Below are 22,924 nucleotides of genomic sequence, written 5' to 3' on the forward strand. Positions count from 1 at the left end.
GTTGTGTTGCTGGCTTGAGTACCCTAGTGTTGCATTTCAGGGTTGTGTTAGTGTTACATTGCAGGGTTGTGTACCCTAGTGTTGCATTGCAGTGTTGAGTACCCTAGTATTGCATTGCAGGGTTATGTACCCTAGTGTTGCATTGCATGGTCATGTACCCTAACGTAGCTTTGTAGGGTTGTGTACCCTAGTGCTGCATTGCAGGTTTGTGTACCCTATTGTTGTGCTGAGGCGTATGTTGCTCCTTCTTGTACTTTTGTGTTGCAGAAAGGGGTGAGTGTGGAGTTGCATTGATGAGTATGTTGCACCTCCTTGTAGTGTGTTGCTGAAGTAAGTGAATGTAATTGATTGCATTGTGTGTTTATTACTGTATCTGATATTTTAGGACAGTTTATCATTTTATTTACATCTTTAGTCCTTTTTTTACAGATTTTTTCAGTTTGAATTTGTACTAGCATTTATTGGTCCTTATTTTAAAGGACAATGTTATTTTCATCATTTGTTTTCCCTACGGGAAGGAGATGTGTTGTGACTTGAATTGATGCTATGCATTCTCTCCTTAGTTACCAGTTCTTTGCTGCTCAGCCAGTGTGTGTGTGAGGTCACAGAACGTTGATGAGTGCCTGGTTGAATGGTCAGTTGACAAGAGCATGCTGAGCAGCAAGGATGCTGCTCCTGATGGGGCATTAGCTGTAACCTGTAACTAAGCTGAATAAACCTACATCTTATAATCTACAAAGGATCTATCGTTATTTAAAACAATGATGTAGAGAGGACTGTGTATAATTGTGCCAGCCCAGACCAATCCTTAACACGCATGTTAACCCAGAAAACATGGAATGTCAGTACGAAAAGGCAACTGAGCTGAGCCCAATATTTTATATGGAATAGAGATATTTACGAGGGCTAAACCAGATCATAATCACTCAAAATGCAGTAAGAGTACACAGTCATACAAAGTCATACCTCCTATGTATATAGTCAAACCAAGAGAGCAGTGTGGTTTTTAAATGTTTCTGTCATCTTAGATGAATCATGGCCTTCCATGATTACCAAACTGAAGAATATGACAAGCAATTTGTCAATCCAAAAGGCAACTACATTGAGCCAAAAGATTATATTCATAATGAAGTAGTTTATGTGGTTCCTACCTAGTCATAAGTGCACAAATCACAGTGATTGGCTATAACCAAAAAATCAAAGCTTGTTTGATAAAAATTGTTACAACCCAAACATTCACCTCCTACAAACAAAATAAACATTTTATGGCCCCCAGGCCATCAAAATGCACATAAGAAAGAAACATTTCATTCAGTATAGCAACAGATACTAAAAACACAACATAAAATAGTGAATATCCATAATACATCCTATAAAATCCAGTAAAAGAAGTACACTTCAAGATTGAAACAGACTGTGCTATTGTGCATAATCAAACTTAGGTAAGAGATGGACTGAGACACAAAGGGTATTATGCACTGAGAGCAGTCAAACTAAAAATTGCAGTTTAAATGCAAAGAAGGGGGGATTCTACTGAAGGGTATCTGTTTCTTACTCCCAAAGCAGGATTAACAAAGTTTCCCACAGCTACACAAATCTCCATATTCTCCAGTTTTACGGATGTGCAAGAGCCTCCTTGTGAGAGTTGGTATTGAAAGAGCGGAAGATAGGAGTAAAAAAAAATAATATCCTGGAGTGGGTAAACAAGGTGCACAATACAATAAAGTGCATTGTGCTTTGATGTGCATTATTATTGCAACAGCATCTCGGAAAGGAGGATCCCCAAACTACGTTCCCCGGGAAAAGCACTAGGAAATGTAGTAAGTTAAAACGCAGTCTAGGTAAATAAAACCTCACCTTTCCCTTGCGAAACAAGGACAAATAAGACTCTCACCTAAACTTCTGATTAATTAAATTGTAATTAAGACAGGCCAAAAGCTTATTAAATTCCTCCTGGTTGAGTCTACTTTGCCTACTCTGGAAAGCCTCCTTCACGTTAAATATGGTCTTTGAGTCAATACTCAATCGGTTACTGTTAGAAATTGGGTTTTTGGTTGGCAGTCAGGTTACCCTCTGTCCAAGCAAGAACCCTCACTCTAGTCAGGGTAAGTCACACACAATCCAAAAGTAGCCTGTCCCCACCCTCTGGTAGCTTGGCACAAGCAGTCAGGCTTAACTTAGGAGGCAATGTGTAAAGCATTTGTGCAATAAATCATACAATCCCATAATATAGCACCACAAAAATACACCACACAGTGTTTAGAAAAATATATAATATTTATCTGGGTATTTGCAGGTCAAAACGATCAAAGATGCAATATGAATTTGTAAGGATATCACTGAAAAGTGATATAAAGTGTCTTAAGTCTTTAGAAAGCAAACAAAGTCTCTTTCAAGCACAAAGTACCTGGTTTAAGGTGGAAAATCTCCACAAAGGGGCCGCAGAAGAAGAGATACGTGGAAAAATGGTGTGTGCGTCGATTTCCCCTCTGCACACACGGACTTGCGTCGTTGTTTTTCACGCGGGGAAGTCGTGCGTTGTTTTCCGGCACGCGGACAGTCTCTTTCTGTGGGTAGCGGGGATTACCAGATGTCCCGGGATCTGTGCGTGGATTCTCCTGCTTGGTTTCCGGCTGCGCGTCGTTCCACGGGGCTGTGCATCGAAGTTTCACTCTCACAGCAGGCGTTGCGTCGATTTCCCCTCTGGAAGTCGGGCGGCGTTGTCCTTGCGAGGCCGTGCGTCGAAGTTCCGGTCGCCCTGAAGGCATCACGTCGATCAGCGTCGGTGTGCGGCGTTTTTCTCACCGCGGAACAAGCTATGCGTCGAAATTTTCAGCACACAATGAGTCCAAATGAAAAAGAGAAGTCTTTCTGGTCCTGAGACTTCAGGGAACAGGAGGCAAGCTCTATCCAAGCCCTTGGAGAGCATTTTACAGCCAGACAAGAGTTCAGCAAGGCACCAGGCCAACAGCAAGGCAGCAGGCCAACAGCAAGGCAGCAGTCCTTTGGAGAAAGCAGACAGGTGAGTCCTTTGAGCAGCCAGGCAGTTCTTCTTGGCAGGATGTAGTTTCTGGTTCAGGTTTCTTCTCCAGCAAGTGTCTGATGAGGTAGGGCAGAGGCCCTGTTTTATACTAAATTGACTTCAAAGAGTGTCTAAGAAATGCACCAGGTCCCCTTTCAGTTCAATCCTGTCTGCCAGGGTCCCAGTATGGGGTGTGGCAGTCCTTTGTGTGAGGGCAGTCCCTCCACCCTCCCAGCCCAGGAAGACCCATTCAAAATGCAGATGTATGCAAGTGAGGCTGAGTACCCTGTGTTTGGGGTGTGTCTGAGTGAATGCACAAGGAGCTGTCAACTAAACCCAGCCAGATGTGGATTGAAGGGCACAGAAAGATTTAAGTGCAAAGAAATGCTCACTTTCTAAAAGTGGCATTTCTAGAATAGTAATATTAAATCCGACTTCACCAGTCAGCAGGATTTTGTATTACCATTCTGGCCATACTAAATATGACCTTCCTGCTCCTTTCAGATCAGCAGCTGCCAATTCAACAATGTATGAGGGCAGCCCCAATGTTAGCCTATGAAGGGAGCAGGCCTCACAGTAGTGTAAAAACGAATTTAGGAGTTCTACACTACCAGGAAAAAGAACTACATAGGTACATGTCCTGCCTTTTACCCACACAGCACCCTGCTCTAGGGGTTACCTAGGGCACACATTAGGGGTGACTTATATGTAGAAAAAGGGGAGTTCTAGACTTGGCAAGTACTTTTAAATGCCAAGTTGAAGTGGCAGTGAAACTGCACACACAGGCCTTGCAATGGCAGGCCTGAGACAAGGTTAAGGGGCTACTGAAGTGGGTGGCACAACCAGTGCTGCAGGCCCACTAGTAGCATTTAATCTATAGGCCCTAGGCACATATAGTGCACTCTACTAGGGACTTACAAGTAAATTAAATAGCCAATCATGGATAAACCAATCAATAGTACAATTTACACAGAGAGCATATGCACTTTAGCACTGGTTAGCAGTGGTAAAGTGCCCAGAGGTCAAAAGCCAACAACAACAGGTCAGAAAAAATAGGGGGAAGGAGGCAAAAAGTTTGGGGATGACCCTGTCAAAAAGCCAGGTCCAACAGTTACTAAACAGGCCCAGGCAACCCAAGTCTTTAAATTCCTTCTTAATATATCTTAACCAAGGGATGTACAGTGCACGGTAAAGAGAAAGACAATCTTCCAAAACGTCTCTTCACAATTGCACATCCAGATTTACCCAGACCCTGACTCATAGTAAGAGAGGTTCCAATTTAATTTAATCCCCCAAGGGTACTAACCCTAATTCTTATAAACACATAAAGACAGGGGTGGGCTGTGGAACTGCAAGCACTCTTTGCAGAAATGTATTTTCAACCTGCTGAAGTATCCCTGGAACTGTATAACCCCACACTGCTGCTCCATAACTGCCACGAGATGCATTTGCTCTTATATATATTGGTAATTTCCCTAATGATTATGTCCCAACTTTCTAGCAAAGGAAAAGGCTGATTCAATGGCTTTCTGTGTTTGCACAGCCCTCAAATTGTGCAAATTGTGCCAAGATAAATTTTGGTCAAAAGACAGGCCCAGATAAGTGAATGACTTTACTTTCTGGATTTCTGCCCCCCCCCCCAAAAATAAAATGTCCTAGTTTTTACATTTTTTGGGTCAATACTCATTGTCTCATTGTAAATAACTTTAGTAAATTAGTTTTAAGATCCAGGTTCTCCATAAAAGTATACAATTCATCTAAATGAAGCTGTAGGCCATTAGCTGTTCCTGCCATTAGGACTGCGTCATATGCATATAGAAGGACTGGGAGAGCTCTGGACTTTGCCATAAGCAGATCTTCCCAATTTTGATCAATTTGCTTCTAAATCATAAATACGAATGAGGAACAAGAACAGGGCCATCACACACCCTTGCCTTACTCCTAAATTAAACTGAATGCTATGAGTAAGTGCCTCATTTCCACCATACATAATCCTTATAGTAGTGTCCCAATGCAGTCTTTGTAAAAGGCTGATTAAGCCCTGGTCAATTCCCACCTTGGCCATCCCCTCCCACAACTTCATCCTATTGACCAGATCAAAAGCAGAAGAGAGGTCCATGAACACAAGGTGAATGCTACCCCTCATAGCTGTGATGTATTTGCTAATGGTCAGTTGTAAATTAAGACCCTACTCATGGGCGGACCCATACTGAACTTTTAATAAACATTGGTTATCCTACAACCAGACTTCTAGTTTTGTAGCATGAACCCTTGCCAGATTTTTTTAAAGAACTGTGCAAGAGACAGATTCTACGATAACATACAGGTGATTTCTGATGTCCCTTTTTGAATATGGGCACCTCAATAGATTCAGACCTAGAGGGAACAAGATCCCCTAGAATCACAACTTTAAAAACATTAGTCAGGATAGGGGCCCAGAGTGCCAAATTTTAAGAGGTCTAACTGAACCTCGTTTGGGAATGGCATTTTTCCTGGTGGAATGAGGGTAGTAGTAAGGCTAATGCCCTTTATTGTAATGGAATCGCACAGAGCCTCATACATTTCTAAATTATGACCTGCAGCTACATTAAGATCCTAAGAATCTCAATATTCTCTGGATTAAATATGTTACTAAAATGATCTACCCACAAATTAGCTGCAATTACAGTGTGTATTGTGGGCTCATCGTATCCAGTAAAAAAAAGGTTTGTTAATCACCTTCCATTGTCCCGTGGGCTCTCATTATTCTAAATGAGACTACTGGATTTCTAGGTAGCAGGATCTATAACGGTGTGGGGGACTGAGTCTGACCCAGTGTAAAGAACTCTGTCACCCTAAATCCGGTTTTTTCTCCGGCTAACTAGCAGTGCCTCATTTCTCCCATGTGGAAGGAATGATTCGGCAGCTGAGCGCATGACATCATTGGAACTTCTCAGGGAAGTCGTGGTTACTCAGGTCCGAACCAACTCTCTTATTTCCACTATGATCTCATATACAAATGACAAAGACAGTATAAGTTTTATATAATGTTTTTAATAAAACGACTGTATTTTAGATATTAAGGCGTGAGCCGCAATAACCAGAACGATACAACACAGTAGGATTGAAATAGTCACCAGGAGAGTAAAACATAAGAACAAATCTATCATATTGTCTAACAGTTTCTACTCTCCCTCTGCTTGTTCTATTTAGAGCACAGCATGTTAAGCTTCTAGCTTGCCTATTAGAATCACTGTGGAGACATCAGCCCTCGTACCTGAGAAAAGACCTGTGATCTTGGTTCAGCATCTGCAACGAGGCAGTCAGCGTCTAGTTGTGGTTCCCTGGTCGGAATCTCCCTCTTGCGTGTATTGGGACAAGGAAGTGATTTTATAACTAACATGTCATCGTGATCGCAAAATGTCCCTACGCAGGAATGCCAAGTCTAAACTCCTACCACGTCTATCGGCAATGTACCAGACTGTATCCTTGACTGAAGCACAGAGTAAATATGTTATGGAGAACTCCAGTGCTGAAGGCAAAACAGTGTGATATGAATAAAAAACAACACCGTAGAACTGGCTATTTGAAAAATAACAGTACGAAGCCTAATAAAAAGCATGTAGAGCAAAATGCACAGAGGCTCTAAGCTGTCAGCAAATGAATAAAATATGTTCAGGGCAAAGTGCACAAAGGCCTAAAGCCTGGAGCTAAAGCGCAATGAATACGTAAAACTAACCACACTACACCCTCCCCTTGTCGGTAGCAAGTGGTTCCAATAATATAAAAGGATGCCCCAAATATAAACAATACCTAAAACAATTATTTCGACAAGGTGAGAAGACAACAAAGTCATAAATTTATGTAACATGTGATCATAAAGACAAATTCAATATAGTGTCAATTTTGTAAAAATCCAATCGTCAGATAGAAGCAATAGAACGCAGGAGTTCCTCCACTTCGATATATGTCAATATCGGAAGATCCACGCCACAAAGTACCATGGAGCAGGTGTGATCCAAAGCCCCAAAACCATTCAGGGCGGCACCCCGTGCAGGGCCTATGAAAGAGACAATACCATCTTCCTCCAGGAAGGGAATCTCATAAACTGTCTCACGAAGCAAGCGCATCCGTAGTGCACAAGTCTGGGAATGAGCCCTAATCGGGAACATCAACAGATCAGTATCGACCATTGGAGGGCGCTGCAATGAGAGACAGAGAGCCAGTGCATGTTCAAACGAGCACAAAAGGCATCGAAACACGGGATGCACACAATCCAAAACCGGTCTGAATGACAGAGACCAGTCACACTCCAAATGTCCCAGGAGTGTCGCTCCAAAATGCTGCATCATGCGTTCACGACACAGCTGCGCTGACGGGAGCAGCAATACACAATCTCGTTGTGACGGGACAGCCATTGCGAAAAAATAGCAACAACAGCAAGACTCCAGCCAATAAAGCCAAAGTAATCGGGAAACCCCCAAAAATGCTTCCGAAAATAGAATGTATAGCCGAAGGTATCAAACCGAATATGGAAGAGAAGGTATGAGCAAAACCAACACCAACGACTTTGAAAAAATGTGCAATACCAGCAGTGCTGGATGCATTAAATATACGTCCCACAAGTTCACCAAAGTGATTTGGTAAGTTAGTATTCAAAGGGGACTGTATCTCCGCCGATGACCTTGCCACCTGAAGTGCGTAGGTCTCGCTAGCAGATGTAAGGGCCACATGCTTTTGAAACAATAAAGCTTTTAGCCGACTCAACTTGTCGAAATCAACCTTGGAAGTAGCAATATGAGGCCAGATGTCCGCTACCTCCCTAAATTGAGTTGGGGGGAAACAACACATTCCCGCAGCACGTAACGGCCTTGTTGACAACGACGATGTAAACTATTCCGGCACGCATGCCACAGCAGCGTTCGCTGTTAAGAACAATGTAACTGCCGTTAGAAAGCACCTGGAAAGTGTTTTTAATAACCGGGACTGGAACTCCCTTCAGATAACAAGCTAAGTTAGCAATCGAAGCGTTACACGCCCCGTGCAAGGACAGCTGTTTACAAACCATTGAATGGCTGACAGAAGCTTCGCATTCGCTGCCGCTAAGAAAAACCTCCTTCAAACCATTAACACATCTGTACTGAAAGGGAAGCTCCCACACCTTGTGTATGTAACTGTCTCCCAATAGTTCATATCTACCCACCGGAATGTGCTTCAAACAAGAAGTAAATTGCAAAGTAGAGATAGGCAAATTAATAACCCCATGAATCAACCATTCAGCTGACAGAATCTCAGCTACCGTGAAAGGCAGTTTCTCTAATTTCTCAATATTTAACATAAAATATGTTGCTTCCTTTTTAGCCATCAGTTGTTGTTGACGAGTCAAATTAAAAGAGATAAAGATCTCTCTGGCACGAACGTGCTGCCATGGAACGCGACCCGCCTTCAAGGTCTGAAGAGTCCAACCCAGCTGCATGATGGACCGCGTCTGACTCTGCCCATGATATAAAGAAGACATGTCCGATTTAATAATGTCAATGGCAGAGGAAACAATGCTGTCAATCGTGTAAACACGGTCAGAAAGGGTATGCATGCCATTATCAACAACAGACAAAGTCTGCATCAGATTTTCCTGATCAATCTGCCTCAACCGGGCTGCAGCCTCTTGTTGTGAAAGCTTCCAAATCTCATTATAAACCTCGTATAAGAACCTTTTCTTCCGTGGTACTTTGGGACCTGACAAAAAATCTTGTAAATCAGTATCATTAGACAGTAACGTGAGATGTGACTTAACTGCATCCAGCGTGGATGACTTCAACCATTGCTGACAAAGCTTCCCCACACTGTATGTAGTTATAATATCAGCATGTTCTGGTGATACGTAACGAGGGTCTGCCCTACTAGTCCTGAACCCCCCTGAAGAGGTGACAAAACGTTGATGACACACATTAGTGTCTACAGGCCATAATAACCACCCACCTGGATGTAACGATGAAGTGTTAAGCGTACCATTCTGGACCCAATGTGTAAAGTCACTAAAAGTAGCATTCACATAGTGCTGCCAATTTTTTTATTTAGAAGGGACAGGTATACTAGGCAAAGTCAACTCCCTAATTGTCGCTAAGCCCAAACAGCTAGTCTGTTGTACTGTGTCATTGAGGAAAATCATCTGCACAGGGATAATACATACTCTAAATAACGTGTCCCTGCCTTGCATTTGCCAATTTTTCGAACCCCAAACACTTTTCAAGTCAACAGTTTTAAACCAGTATTCATATCCCTCGACCGAAAGTTTAGATACCAACAAAACGGAATACAGTAATATAGTATCGGTCAATAACATTTGCTTATTAGAATACGGTGCAACATTAAAATAGTAGGACTTAGCATTACGTTGATCATGCCCAGAAAAATATGCAAATTTATCATAATACGTTTTCGAACTCCCTTGTGGAGGAGTCGAGCAATGTTCCCATTGCACATAATTAAACATGGGCTTAGGGCTACTAGCTTTATGAATAAAGTGGTGTCCATAATAGTTGTAACAAAACATGTCACCATGATTATCTCTAAACTGGTAAGCATCATCATCGTCATAGACAGTATAATATTGCAAATCCGTTAGCATAGAATCTACTGTCTTCACATCCCAATCATCAGAAACAATGCCAAGTATAACAATATCATTCAGTGATAATTTGAGGACATACGGTATTTGAATCAATTCAGTGGGACCATATATATCAAACATTACTTTATCCCACACAATTCCATCCGGAACTGGTATTGCAGAAATGTTTACAGTGGACAAGTCTCTTCGAACCATATGAGACGAAAAATGCGGTTTTAACACAGTCTCCACGTGCTCAATGTCAGATCGATCAGGAAGAAAATGACCATGTATTATCAGAAAAAAAGTAACCACAAATCCCAACCATAATAAAAGAGTCATCACGGCCAAAAACAGCCAAAAATAGTTCCAAGGAAAAACAAAATATGTGCGTTTAAGCCAACCCAGCAGCTGTCGTGGACCGTGGACAGAAGACATCGAGGACGAGGAGCCGGACACATCATTATCAGCGTCGTTGAAGCAGCCAGAAGCAGTTCTAGCAAAAGGTGCAACTGTGAACAAAGAAGCAGATGGATGCTCTCGCCGTGGCACGCTATAAACCACATGTTCAGAAACATCAGTAGAACGTATAGCAATTTGATCAAAAGATTCCATATTTATCGCCTTCGGTGGAACAATCGCAAGATCATCATCCACCCTCCCCAAGCTCGGAGAGGAAACAGTGTCGGTGAAAATCACCTGCAGCTGGACTTCTTCCTCAGTAGTGAGAGGGATTCCGGAACTACTGGGTGTCCCTCTTGGTCTGCTGTGCAGAATCGTCCACATGTTGTAACTTGACATTATCAATGGAAGCAAAGCGATTTCCTTTGGCCCCTCGCAGCGGCGGTAAAATCACAGTTCTCGTGCCGCTCACCCCCAACACAGGGACAGGTTCTCGATAAGAAGGACCAAATTCTTTTTTAACTGCGACCTTTTCACGCACTAGATCCCCAATCCTGGGTATCCAACCAGTAGGTGTTACTGGCTCATCCTTAATTCCTGAGGAGGCAGCACTGGCAGAAGAGTTATCTTCACGGAATTGTTGTAAATCCTGCAAAACAGTGACACGATCATTTATGTCAAAGGGCGTATCTGCCGCCTCCACACCAGGACCATCTGGATCAGGAACATACATTTGTGTTCCAAACAGGCACTCATATGAAGTACGACCCCCCAGTGACCTTCTAGGCAAGTTATTAAGTGCTCTCTGTACTCCATATAGGTGGGCTAGCCAACCACGACCCGTACCTATAACTCTGGCCGTTAAGGACTGCTTTAAATCACGATTTAAACGCTCCACGACAGAATTTCCCTCGGGATGAAATGGAGACGAGAATTGGAGTTGGACCCCCAATGAAGCCATGGTGTCCCTGAATGCCTTAGAGGCAAAAGCAGGGCCCTGGTCCGAATGAAAAGCCGCAACTGCAAATATATCGACAAAGATGCGCAAATCTTTAATAACAGTTCGAGCGTCAGCCGAGCGTTGTGGCCATACCCACACAAATCTGGAGCACGAATCTACAGCAACCAATATATATTTGTATGCACTGTCTGGTGTCAGCGGACCACAATGATCCAAGTACACACACTGCAATGGTCTATTTGAAATCAGAAGGGGCGTCTGCTGCGGGCGTCTAGCCGACGATGCTTTAATTTGTTGACAAGCGTCACAACAAAGGACATATTGCTTCGTCTCTTTATAGAGACCAGTAACGAGCCTGTAAAAGTGAAATTGTGGCAGCCACCCCAGCATGTGCAGAAGCCACCCCCTCATGTGCTGCAGAAATCAATCGAGGTCTCTCAATTTTATTGGGAATTTCACGTACACCAATGCCTGGAATTGTAACAGTAGCATTCAGCGCACCATTCAAGCAGTAACTATATTTTGAAGGAAATCCTTTAGGAAAGGGCATGCCATCAACCGTAGCCTTTATGGCAGCCTAAATTTCTGTGTCTGGTTTGGAACTCGAACAAGTCACTGCGGCCACAGTGGCGACAGCCACTGCCGATTTCGCGGCTTCATCAGCCAAAGTATTCCCAGCAACGTGTATTCCAACGCGCTGGTGTCCAAGTGTATGCACAACATGGACTTTAGGAAGCGTTTCCTTCAGATCCGCAACCTTACCCCACAACATTTTATGTTTAATGGTGTTGCCTTTAGAATCTCTGAACCCATTCATCTTCCAATAGTGTAGATATTCGTTGAAAGACTGCACACAGTAGTAGGAGTCACAGACCAGCAAGGTTAAAAGCGCCGGATCCGCGTGCTCCAACGCTAACAATAGAGCTTTGAGCTCAGCCAGCTGTGCCGTGCAATCTCCCCAGGTTTTAGTATAAGTATGTCGGGGGCAGAACACGTCCCCCTCCATAGTGCCGCTCACCACCGCACATGCAGCAGAATACTGTTGTTTAGTCCCAACCGCTGGTTGCGCAGAGCCATTGGTATACATGACCACCTGATATTGGTCAATAGGCAACGTACCAGCAGGAACAGGGTATTCCATTTCATATTGAAGAAATTCTTGAGTCTGCAGTTTAGGGTCAAATATGTAATCTACATCAGTGGCTGTCAAAGACGTAGCCCATTGTATCCATCGCGGGTGGAAAGCTTTCGAATTTGGAACACTCGCTTTTGTAACTGCCTCTAAGGCCGGAATTGGGGAAACGACAACGATGCGTTGACCCTGGGCCAGCGGTCTTTCTTTAATAACAGCCATCTGTACTGCAGTGAGAATTTTCTCAGTCTGTGCAAAACGTTGTTCTGCAGCAGAATACAAGTGAGACTTGTATGCAATCGGGACCGTCTCCCCCTCATTAAAGGTGACATAAGTAAACCCAACAGCCCCAGGTATCACCCTGATGACTAAATGTGTCTTATTGTCCTGTGTGTGTAAGTGTTTAACTGCTAAGAGATCACTTTGTAATTCTCGTAGTATGTGTGTATGTTCAATCGTCCAAAATCTACTCGAAAAATTTGGGCGAATCAACTCGTATAAGGGTTTTATACGCGTCGCATATTCAGGAATGTAAGTTCTGCCAAAATTCAGAAACCCCAACAATGACTGGAGCTTCCGAACCGTATTAGGAGGCTGCAATAAAGCAAATTTCTCTAAAATATGTAGCGCTAAGCTCTTGCCCTCACTCGACAACTCATATCCCAGGAAAATGACGCTGAGGAAGGCAATCTTTGATTTCTTAAAATTAAACTTATAGCCAATATCAGCAAACCCCACAACAATGCGCGATACACGCCTTAGATGTTGCAGAATCTCATCATCCGTCAGATATATGTCATCAACATATGACAACGCTTCAGGGTCGAACTCATGCAGCATTTCAGTGACACGAGCCGAAAACAGTCCTGGGCTATTCTTATACCCCTGAGGCAAGCGACAAAAATTTTTCTGAGAGCCAAACGCACTGAAACAGGTATAGTCCCGACTCTCGGGCGCTATATTCTGGCAGAAAAATCCATTCGAGATATCTAATGTTGTCTTGTATTTTTTACGCACTATATTATTCATAAGCGCTGCGCTGTATGAATTCTGTATTGCATATGTGCGTGTATGACTATTCAAATGTCGGTAATCCACCACTATCCTATATGAATGGTCCGGTTTAACAACCGGAAACAAGGGATTATTCATCGGCGAGACACAGGGCTCAATTACACCCTGATACTCCAATTGTGTAAGAATTTTCCTAACCGATGCCCTTGCTTCAAATTTGATAGGATACTGCGGTTGTGGCTGAGGTTCGCCCTTTATCGGAATTACATGATAAGGTGATTGTCTGTCCCACCCCACGTTATTTCTATACAAGGCGGGAGCCTGTGCTAGAGCCCATGATTTACTATAGGACTCCGCTAGTTCTCTCGGAACAAGTGGTGAGAAGGAAGGTGTAATAACCTCCTCCCCAACCGGACAGTCGCGAACAAAGTCAGGTGGCCAATCTTGTTCGGCCAGCAGAACATCATATGATTTTACCACATGGTCCCAGAAAATGGCGTTTATAATACGGTCAATGTCCCCTTCCAATCGCAGAGTCACTTCATATACTCTATCAGGATCAGAGACTCGCATATCCGCCGTCTCGACTTGTATGAAGTCATCAGTTGCTTTCACCTCCAGATGCTCTAGAAGACTCCGGCGAACTATTGTGACCTCTGCCGCGCTGTCTAACAGTGCTAACGCCCATGTCTTGTTCGTCAAGAGAACTCTCTTCTTGAGCGGCATGTCTAACTGAGACTGCTGCCACTTTCTTCTTTTTAAATTGCTGTTTTTGTTGCAGCGGTTTCTCTTCTTGTTTAATAGAAACCTCCGCTGAGCGTTGTGAATCCTGTCTCGGTTTCACGTACTCCGTCCTCCGCTCTGACCGCCCACCTCTCTCACTTCTCTTTTCCGAGGAGTCCTGAAAGGAACGAGATTGGCGTGTATCAGTATATTGATATCTATCAGGCGCCTTCAAAGTATCCCTATTCCTGAGATTATACTTATTCTGTGGGGTCTCCGGTTGCGGAGACTGCCCACCATCTTTCTTAGGTGTTTGCTGTTTCTTTTCCCAGCGCTTTTTCGAACCCTCAGGTTGTTGCTGTTTAGCATTATCTTTATTATTTTTACCCTGTAACTGGGGGTTTTGTGGTCTAGCCCCTAGGCTATCACGACCAATACTAGAATATGTTTCCGCTATTATTCTCGGAAGCTCCCTCTCCTGATTAAGCAGCGGAACATCCCGAAGCCGCATTCGCACTGCTAGTGCTACTGCCTCTCCTTTGAGATTACTCAAAATAATAGAAGAAACTGTGGCAAAATTGCCCAGCAACTGCATGCCCAAATCTAAGGCAGGGGCAGCCCCATATTCATCTTGAATCTGTTTAAGCACGTCCAGTAAATTAGCTAATGTCGGTGTACCGTGTGCCGTAGTGTAGAGCGCGGCAAACACCGTGCCCCAGGTATTACAAAGGTCCACCGGAGGAACCATCCCATACGGCAAACACATCGTCAAAATTCTATGTTTATCCTGAGGTCCCGTGTGGGGAAATACTGCTTCCAGCGTATTAATTTTTTGCGCCAGCCAAAATGGAGTCTCCTCTCGTTTAGCCGGTACTTTACCCATAACAGAGTGTACAGTGGCCGGATTAATACCCGGAACCACTGCCTGTGGGTGCGCTGGAGCAGCACGCGCTGCGTTTGTATTTAGTGTCTGCATTACAAACTGAACTAATCGTCTATATGTAGCCGTTAAGTCTGTATATAAACGACGCACTTCAACCACTGCCAATTGAGCAACCGCAGGATGAGGTGTGTATGTAGCCAATAAAGGCCAGGTAGGACCATCATTACTCAGCGGACCTAACCTAACCTGTGCTACTGTGTGTGGGAGGGCGCCATCAAGCCAATTATGGTGTTCTTGATAAGATAGAGGTATTTCTAAATAAGCGTAAGCCCTGTATTGTCCAGGGACATTCGCAACAGTGTATTCGTGAAAAGTATTTGTTCCCCCATCCACTGCTGGAAATCCGACCCAAGAATAAAAAAGTTCCGTTTTATAGGCTGCATGGGTGTCCACCACAAAAGTGACTGGACCCCCTTGGACTGTCAGTCCATGTTTCAACAGATGTCCCGTGAGCGGGTGACGCATATTAATTGCTATATTCACTACATTAGGATTCGCCATTTTATAAAAAATAGCTCCAGGTCAGAGAAGGCACACCAATATCGGGGTTTTCCTTTCAAAGTTCAAGCTTTAACAACCAACTACTAAGCAATAGGAAGCACCTATGCCGTGGCGGCTGAAACCCTCAGCCCCACGGACGTCTCCGTATACGGAACCGAGGAGTCAAAATATATATGAGACCAAGAGAGTCAGTCGGACCTAATCATTAGAGCCAGACCAAACGTTGGCGGCGCCATGTCGCTTGGGCTCTCATTATTCTAAGTGAGACTACTGGATTTCTAGGTAGCAGGATCTATAACGGTGTGGGGGACTGAGTCTGACCCACGTGTAAAGAACTCTGTCACCCTAAATCCGGTTTTTGCTCCGGCTAACTAGCAGTGCCTCATTTCTCCCATGTGGAAGGAATGATTCGGCAGCCGAGCGCATGACATCTTTGGAACTTCTCAGGGAAGTCGTGGTTACTCAGGTCCAAACCAACTCTCTTATTTCCACTATGATCTCATATACAAATGACAAAGACAGTATAAGTTTTATATAATGTTTTTAATAAAACAACTGTATTTTAGATATTAAGGCGTGAGCCGCAATAACCAGAACGATACAACACAGTAGGATTGAAATAGTCACCAGGAGAGTAAAACATAAGAACAAAGCTATCATATTGTCTAACAGTTTCTACTCTCCCTCTGCTTGTTCTATTTAGACCACAGCATGTTAAGCTTCTAGCTTGCCTATTAGAATCACTGTGGAGACATCAGCCCTCATACCTGAGCAAAAACCTGTGATCTTGGTTCAGCATCTGCAACGAGGCAGTCAGCGTCTAGTTGTGGTTCCCTGGTCGGAATCTCCCTCTTGCGTGTATTGGGACAAGGAAGTGATTTTATAACTAACATGTCATTGTGATCGCAAAATGTCCCTACGCAGGAATGCCAAGTCTAAACTCCTACCACGTCTATCGGCAATGTACCAGACTGTATCCTTGACTGAAGCACAGAGTAAATATGTTATGGAGAACTCCAGTGCTGAAGTAGGCAAAACAGTGTGATATGAATAAAAAACAACACCCTAGAACTGGCTATTTGAAAAATAACAGTACGAAGCCTAATAAAAAGCATGTAGAGCAAAGTGCACAGAGGCTCTAAGCTGTCAGCAAATGAATAAAATATATTCAGGGCAAAGTGCACAAAGGCCTAAAGCCTGAAGCTAAAGCGCAATGAATACGTAAAACTAACCACACTACACCATAAAGAGATGCTGTCCTTCAGTCTGACAGCTTTATCCAGCTCATCCCAGGTGGTATTTCCCAGCTCTAATCTCCTAGTTTCCAATATGACTCTATAGGATCACCCTACATCCAGAACATCTTCCCTAACACAGGGCATTTTAGATAGGGCTGCTTTCAACTTTTATGGGCCGCGGTACAGGCATGATTAAACCAAATTACCGTGGGCCAGGGCTTAGCAGCTCTATTATGCCTCAAACCCTTTTCAACATCAGCACAGAGAGCACTGAATGCATCTCAAATAGTCTTGTGTGATTTCGCCACCGAGGTCAGAACATAGAAATATTTCCAATTGCTCTTGACCAAATTTACCAAACAAGGCCCCTTCTCTACTGACTTCCACATAATCCTTAACCTTTGTTCCAAGAGTTGATTAATGACATGATCTCATAGGTTCCCACACTATTCCCCAAATGCAGATATAATATCTGGAGCATGGGATTATGGTCTCTCAAGCATGAGACCACAACATCCTAACCCAATATAGTGTCAGCCAAATCCATGGAAAGGATAAGAAAGCTACTTCACTTCCACTGACAGCTCCCGTAAACTTAGGGTGCGGTGGGCACCCATCCATCCTAAATTCTTTTGCAAAAACCAAGTTCTTAGCTACCATAATCTTATTTATAGATTCTCCAACTGATGCATGCTGAAAATGCAGGTGCCTCCCCCGTCATCTTTCTTTGCTCCACATTGGATGGGGTCATTACTGCCACATAGCTCCATATTAAAATCAACCCCCAAATTATGAGTATCTTCCTGGTATGGTCTTCTATGGGAGTTTCCATCGCGGACTCCACACCTCCATTTAACTCCAGTACCATTGAATTAAATACATTATTGAACACATTTATCAGGACAACATCATATGTATAGATACTTTGTAGTAAAACCAGCTGGAAATGGGTTGACTGACGATTCTAGATGAAATGCCTGTCAGTTTAACAGAAATCAAAATATCTAAGCCCCCCTTAGCTCACCCCAATCTCGATTGCATGGCTCTGCTACAAAAAGAATGTGCACGTCAAGACTAAAATCAACCAGGTATCATGTTTCCTACAGAAGAATAACGTCTACTTTGCTGAATTCTTGGATCCAATGTGGGTTTGCCCTCTTATTTTCGAGACCAGCAATGTTCTAAGACAGTATTCGTAGACCCCCACTTCCTTCCCCTGAACAACCAGATCTGTCTGGAGGGGCTGTGATGGACACCAGTATCTCAGAAGGATAATTTCTCAAGGGCCCCACTGTAACACCCTCCTGCTCCCTGTCCCAAAAGTTCCAGCCTCAATATGGACACTTAAGATCCTGACTGCATGGCCCCATCCAGAAGTCAGCCCAAAACTTCTAAAGAGGCTAATGGGTCAAAAGATTTCCGGACCGACCTCAATATTAAACTCTTGATTCAGAGCCGTTGGATGGGAGGTGGTCATTTATGCAGGTATGGGGGAGAAACCTTTTGGTGGGAAAAAGTACCCCAGAGGTAATACTTAGATGGTGCCTGAGTCCCAGCAATGGGCATGAAAGAACTTCAACAATCATTCCATCAAAATACAAGAGTTAAACCTGACAATAGGCCAATACCCTGAAGATTAATTTTTGCCTGACTCAATCCAGGGTGTTCTCCTAATCATTATGATCCCTCTGGAAAAGTCTGTTGGACAACTCCATTTGCTCTTAAGCCAATGAGTCACTTTACTTTTTAGAACAGGAAAACTTTCCTTAACAAGAACCGGCACATCCTTCAGTACTAAGATGTAGGGAATGTTCTCTGGTAGGACTTAGGGAAATGGATTGACAGAGTTGTACCTGAACAGCTCGGGTTGTTCTTTAACATTACCCACAGAGGGACCCTGAAGCACAATTTCCTGACTCACAGGCTTGTTTGATTCCCTTGGTCTATGGTTTCACATGGCTTCAATTGATGGCCCTGGTTGTTCGGGACTAGACATAGGAAGGAGCAGTTGGGACGGTGCCTTAGGGACTCGAGGGGGGCCATAGGATAGCGCGGCACATCATAATTTTCCCAGCTCCTTCTCAATCCTATTGAGCCAGGAAACAATTGGGATCAATAAGGCTGCCATAGCTTCAAGGACACGGGTACATACAGCCTCAACTAACTCAGCAGTGCCCTCTCCGTCCCTTCTGTCCTTATGACCCAGGCTGATCACTTGCAATAGTAATTGGGACAAGGGACCAGGACACTATGGGGGTCATTCTAACCCTGGCGGTCCGCGACCGCCAGGGCTAAAATGACGGAAGCACCGTCAACAGGCTGGCGGTGCTTCCCTGCCCATTCTGACCGCGGCGGTAAAGCCGCGGTCAGAAAAGGGGATCTGGCGGTTTCCCGCCGGATTTCCCCTGTCTGGGCTGAATCTCCATGGCGGCACTGCAAGCATGCCATGGAGATTCCAACCCCCTTCCCGCCATCCTGTTCCTGGCGGTTTTTACCGCCAGGAACAGGATGGCGGGAACGGGTGTCGTGGGGCCCCCTAACAGGGCCCCAGCATGATTTTCACTGTCTGCTTAGCAGACAGTGAAAATCGCGACGGGTGCAACTGCACCCGTCGCACCCCTGCACACCGCCGGCTCCTTTCGGAGCCGGCTTCTGGGTTGCAGGGCCTTTCCCGCTGGGCCGGCGGGCGCTCCCTTGGCGGGCGCCCGCCGGCCCAGCGGGAAAGCCAGAATGGCCTCCGCGGTCTTTTGACCGCAGAGCGGCCAAGTGGCGGTTCCCGCTTGGCGGGCGGCGACCGCCGCCCGCCAATGTAGGAATGTAGGAATGACCCCCTATATCTTTGACTTCCCCTCAACTCTCTTTCTTTTCCCCGCTTGGCCTTTTGTCTTGATGCCTTTTGAAAGGGATTGGGGTTAACTTTGACCGTCTTCCAAATGGACCACAGGATCACCTACTGGAGCACCAGTGCCAGGTCCAGCAGTGTCCAAGGTGACAATGTCCGAGGTGCCCACCCCTGCCCCTCTCAGTGTGGGGTCAAGTCATCAACAACAGGGGACAGAGCAAGGTGGGGGAGGGATCACTGTATACTTTAGTTCTCCCTTGTTAATATAGTACTGTCCTATACGAGTTCATAAAGTGTGAAAAATAGCAGAATAATCAACATTACCTTAAGGTCGATGTGAGGGTGGTTACCCAGCCTGGCCTCTTCCAGACACTGATAGGTGAAGGTTGTGCCCACCCTTGGCCCAGGCTTAGCCTGCACGCATCTGCACAGCGGGAACCATTGTTGTGCTATAAGCTGATGTTGGCCCCTCCTCACAGAGCAAAATAGTTCAGGAGAGCGAGTCCCAACAAGCCTCCTAGCCCACCCACCAGTATGCAGTTTGTCCACTCTGATTTCCATCTGCAAGAAGGCAGTGCAACCCTTCAGGTTTTGGGCTAGGGACCCAATGAGGATGTTCCCTCAAATCCAAAACCCTGGTAATGACTTCTGGTACCTCCTGTTGGGGAAAATTGGTGTACAGGGCTTGGCTGGTTAATTTAGTGACTTTTTGGTTAACTGACAAGGATTTTGGTTGATGCCTGATTGTGGCTTCTAACACCTCAACCAACACCCAGTGTCTTAGATCTATGATGACAGTCTACAGCAAAATTAATTTGACTAAATATGTTCTTTTTAAAAAAAAATCTGGTCTAAGATGCAAGTGCAGCACTTCCAATTTCTTTCAACCAAATGAAGCGCTGTTTAAAGTTGTATCTTTATATATTTCCTTTTGCATGAACCTCTAATGAATCCAGTTCCCAGTCTGCAAGAAATCTATTCTATGTCTAATAATAAAGATGTTAAAATAAAAACCTCTGGTAGTCCGTGCCAAACTCTCCCAAAAGTAGTGCAATTTGGCATGAGGAAATGCAAATAGTTTTCATTACAGCAAGTTGCACTCATTTCATTTGGGAGCATGCCGAATGGATTCAAAATTATACAATCACAGAAGGAAAGCGGGGAGCATTGTGGATCATCATCCAAAGCAATACAGTGCACTAAGAAGGGGGGGCGATAGAACTGTTTACCAGATAGAATGTAAATAACATGTGCAGTGGAATAGTTCTACAGTTCCTACAGCCCTCTTCCTCGTTCCAGTCCTTTATTGAATCCCAACTCCTAAACAAGAATTTCAGCTGATCAAATTGAGGTACCAATTCTTCCAAGCTCAACTTAGTGCAGCAAGAGGCTCTGGCATCCCAAACACTGTATTTTATCTTTTCACTGTCTAAGACATAGGTTCCCATTCTGGCCTCTAGAAAGGTTGGTTTATCTGCAGAAAGTCTGGGAACACACCTTCCTGTCTGGTGAGAGGTAACAAGGTGATAAAACTTGGTGCCCAATGGCTCAGTTATGATTAGTAGTATGAGGGCCCCTGTTAGTCAGCATGACTCAAAGAAGCTATTATAAATTCATTTCTCCTGTCTCTGGGGAGCAGTTTTAGGTGAAACAAAGTCCAGGATTGTCCACTTGGTTGGGAAAAAGAGTGAGAAACAGAAGGTGAGAGATACAAGTAGTTAGTGGCTGCTCCTCAGAGATTGCTCAGATTTGGGTGAAGGGCAGTAGAGCAATGGCAGGGCAGAGGTTACAGCAAAAAAAGAATGCCACATGATATGTCATGCTTTTATATGAAGTGAGCAGGCAAACAAGTGAGTATGCAGTGGTATAAGTGAATAGATTAGTGATTCTCTCTCTGTGGCATTTGTGGATAAAGGGCATTTAATGAAACACATGTGGAAGAAATTAGACTTTCCTCAAACTCTTTCCTCTCCCCAAGACAGAAATCACAGGGGGCCAGGGTAACAATACAGGGCCTCCTCTGTTCCATGTGAACATTGAGACATTGAAAAGGCAGGTATAAAGGACGTGGGGCACAATAAGGAGCAGCACAGACATGCACCAACAAATGTTGGTAAGAGCATGCATCAAAGGAAGCCAGATCAATACCCTTTCCTACTCCCAAAAATGAATCCATCTCCAGGAAGCTTTTACCAACAGTCCATTAAACAAGTAGGAAAGGACAGTGAGTATCAATAACAAATGCTCCAGCACATCTAGAAACAAACGTTCTGCATCAGCTCCAGCTACCTTCCAGGGGGGCCTCCCATTGTATGCCTTGGACATCATAGTGCCCAACCTCTATTTCAATCAAAAATGCTACCCATGGCTATGGCAAGGTCATTAACCAAAGAGTGCATGGGAATTAATGTCCCTGGATGAGAGCACAACTGACTAAGAGATCATCAGGAGATGCCTGCACAACATATCAGAGATTTCAAGTGAGACCAAGAGAGCCATTTACAATCTCAATTTTAGACAGTGGATATTCCCTTTACTCACTGGAATGGCATTATGATTTGTATACTGGGAACAATTGACTTGGGCCTAAATTAATGATTGGATATAAACACAACATGAGAAACCAGTGACATAGGTTTAATTAAATTAATTAAATAGGCTAGTATATAAACCTTTTCTAATATTTGGTGCATGAGGCCAGATCAATGGTTCCCATTCTCCCTTATTCAATCTCTCACCAGCAGTGGATATATTTGAAGGATATATAAGTTGCTTTTTGCTGTGCAATAGACCACCTGGGACTTCATGGACCATTAATCCTGTTCATGAGCAAAGCCACTGCTTATAAATTGATGGTAACTATTGGGCATAATATTCAACAACACAACTGTCTTACTGAACACAGGTATGTTCAAAGTTTTTTGCTAAAAGTGTGAAAATATCAAATTTTCTGGTCTAATATCATCCCAGCCAAGGCATAATGTACCGCTTTGATCCTCACCCTATCCACCTCATGGGCGAACCTGGAACCCAAACAGACTATTTAATGGGCTTGAAAAAGCCTTAGACATGCTTGCCATTGTAGGGCGAAAGATGTTGGCTGAGTCATTGTTACCAAACACAAGCAGACTTCTTTATACAGGAAGGCATGAATACGAGATATGTGCTCTAAAACTTGTTCCCTGAATAAGTAACGTTTGCCTACATTGCTTACATTTTGCATTTCAAGATTTTGCTTATTACATATATGCTTACTTTTTTGTAATGTAGCAAATGCATCCTCCCACTATGTATTCAATTTGTCAATACATGCAAGAGCTGTAACCTAATCAGGTGTATTTCCCAGCCACTAAAAGAACCTTCTATGGTGAATAGAGTATTATAGGACATAGGTATTTAGCCAACAGCCTTTCAGTTTTTGCGATTGTACAAATACCTATAGCTGCACTAAGCCTCGAGTTCACACACGCAGAGGCTTGCATAAACCCATAATAAAATACTATAGGGGCACAAGTCTTTCAAGAAAGACAATATAAAACAAGATCTCTAAGGCTCTA

This window comes from Pleurodeles waltl, chromosome 10, assembly GCF_031143425.1.
Source record: "Pleurodeles waltl isolate 20211129_DDA chromosome 10, aPleWal1.hap1.20221129, whole genome shotgun sequence".
Lineage (NCBI taxonomy): Eukaryota > Metazoa > Chordata > Amphibia > Caudata > Salamandridae > Pleurodeles > Pleurodeles waltl.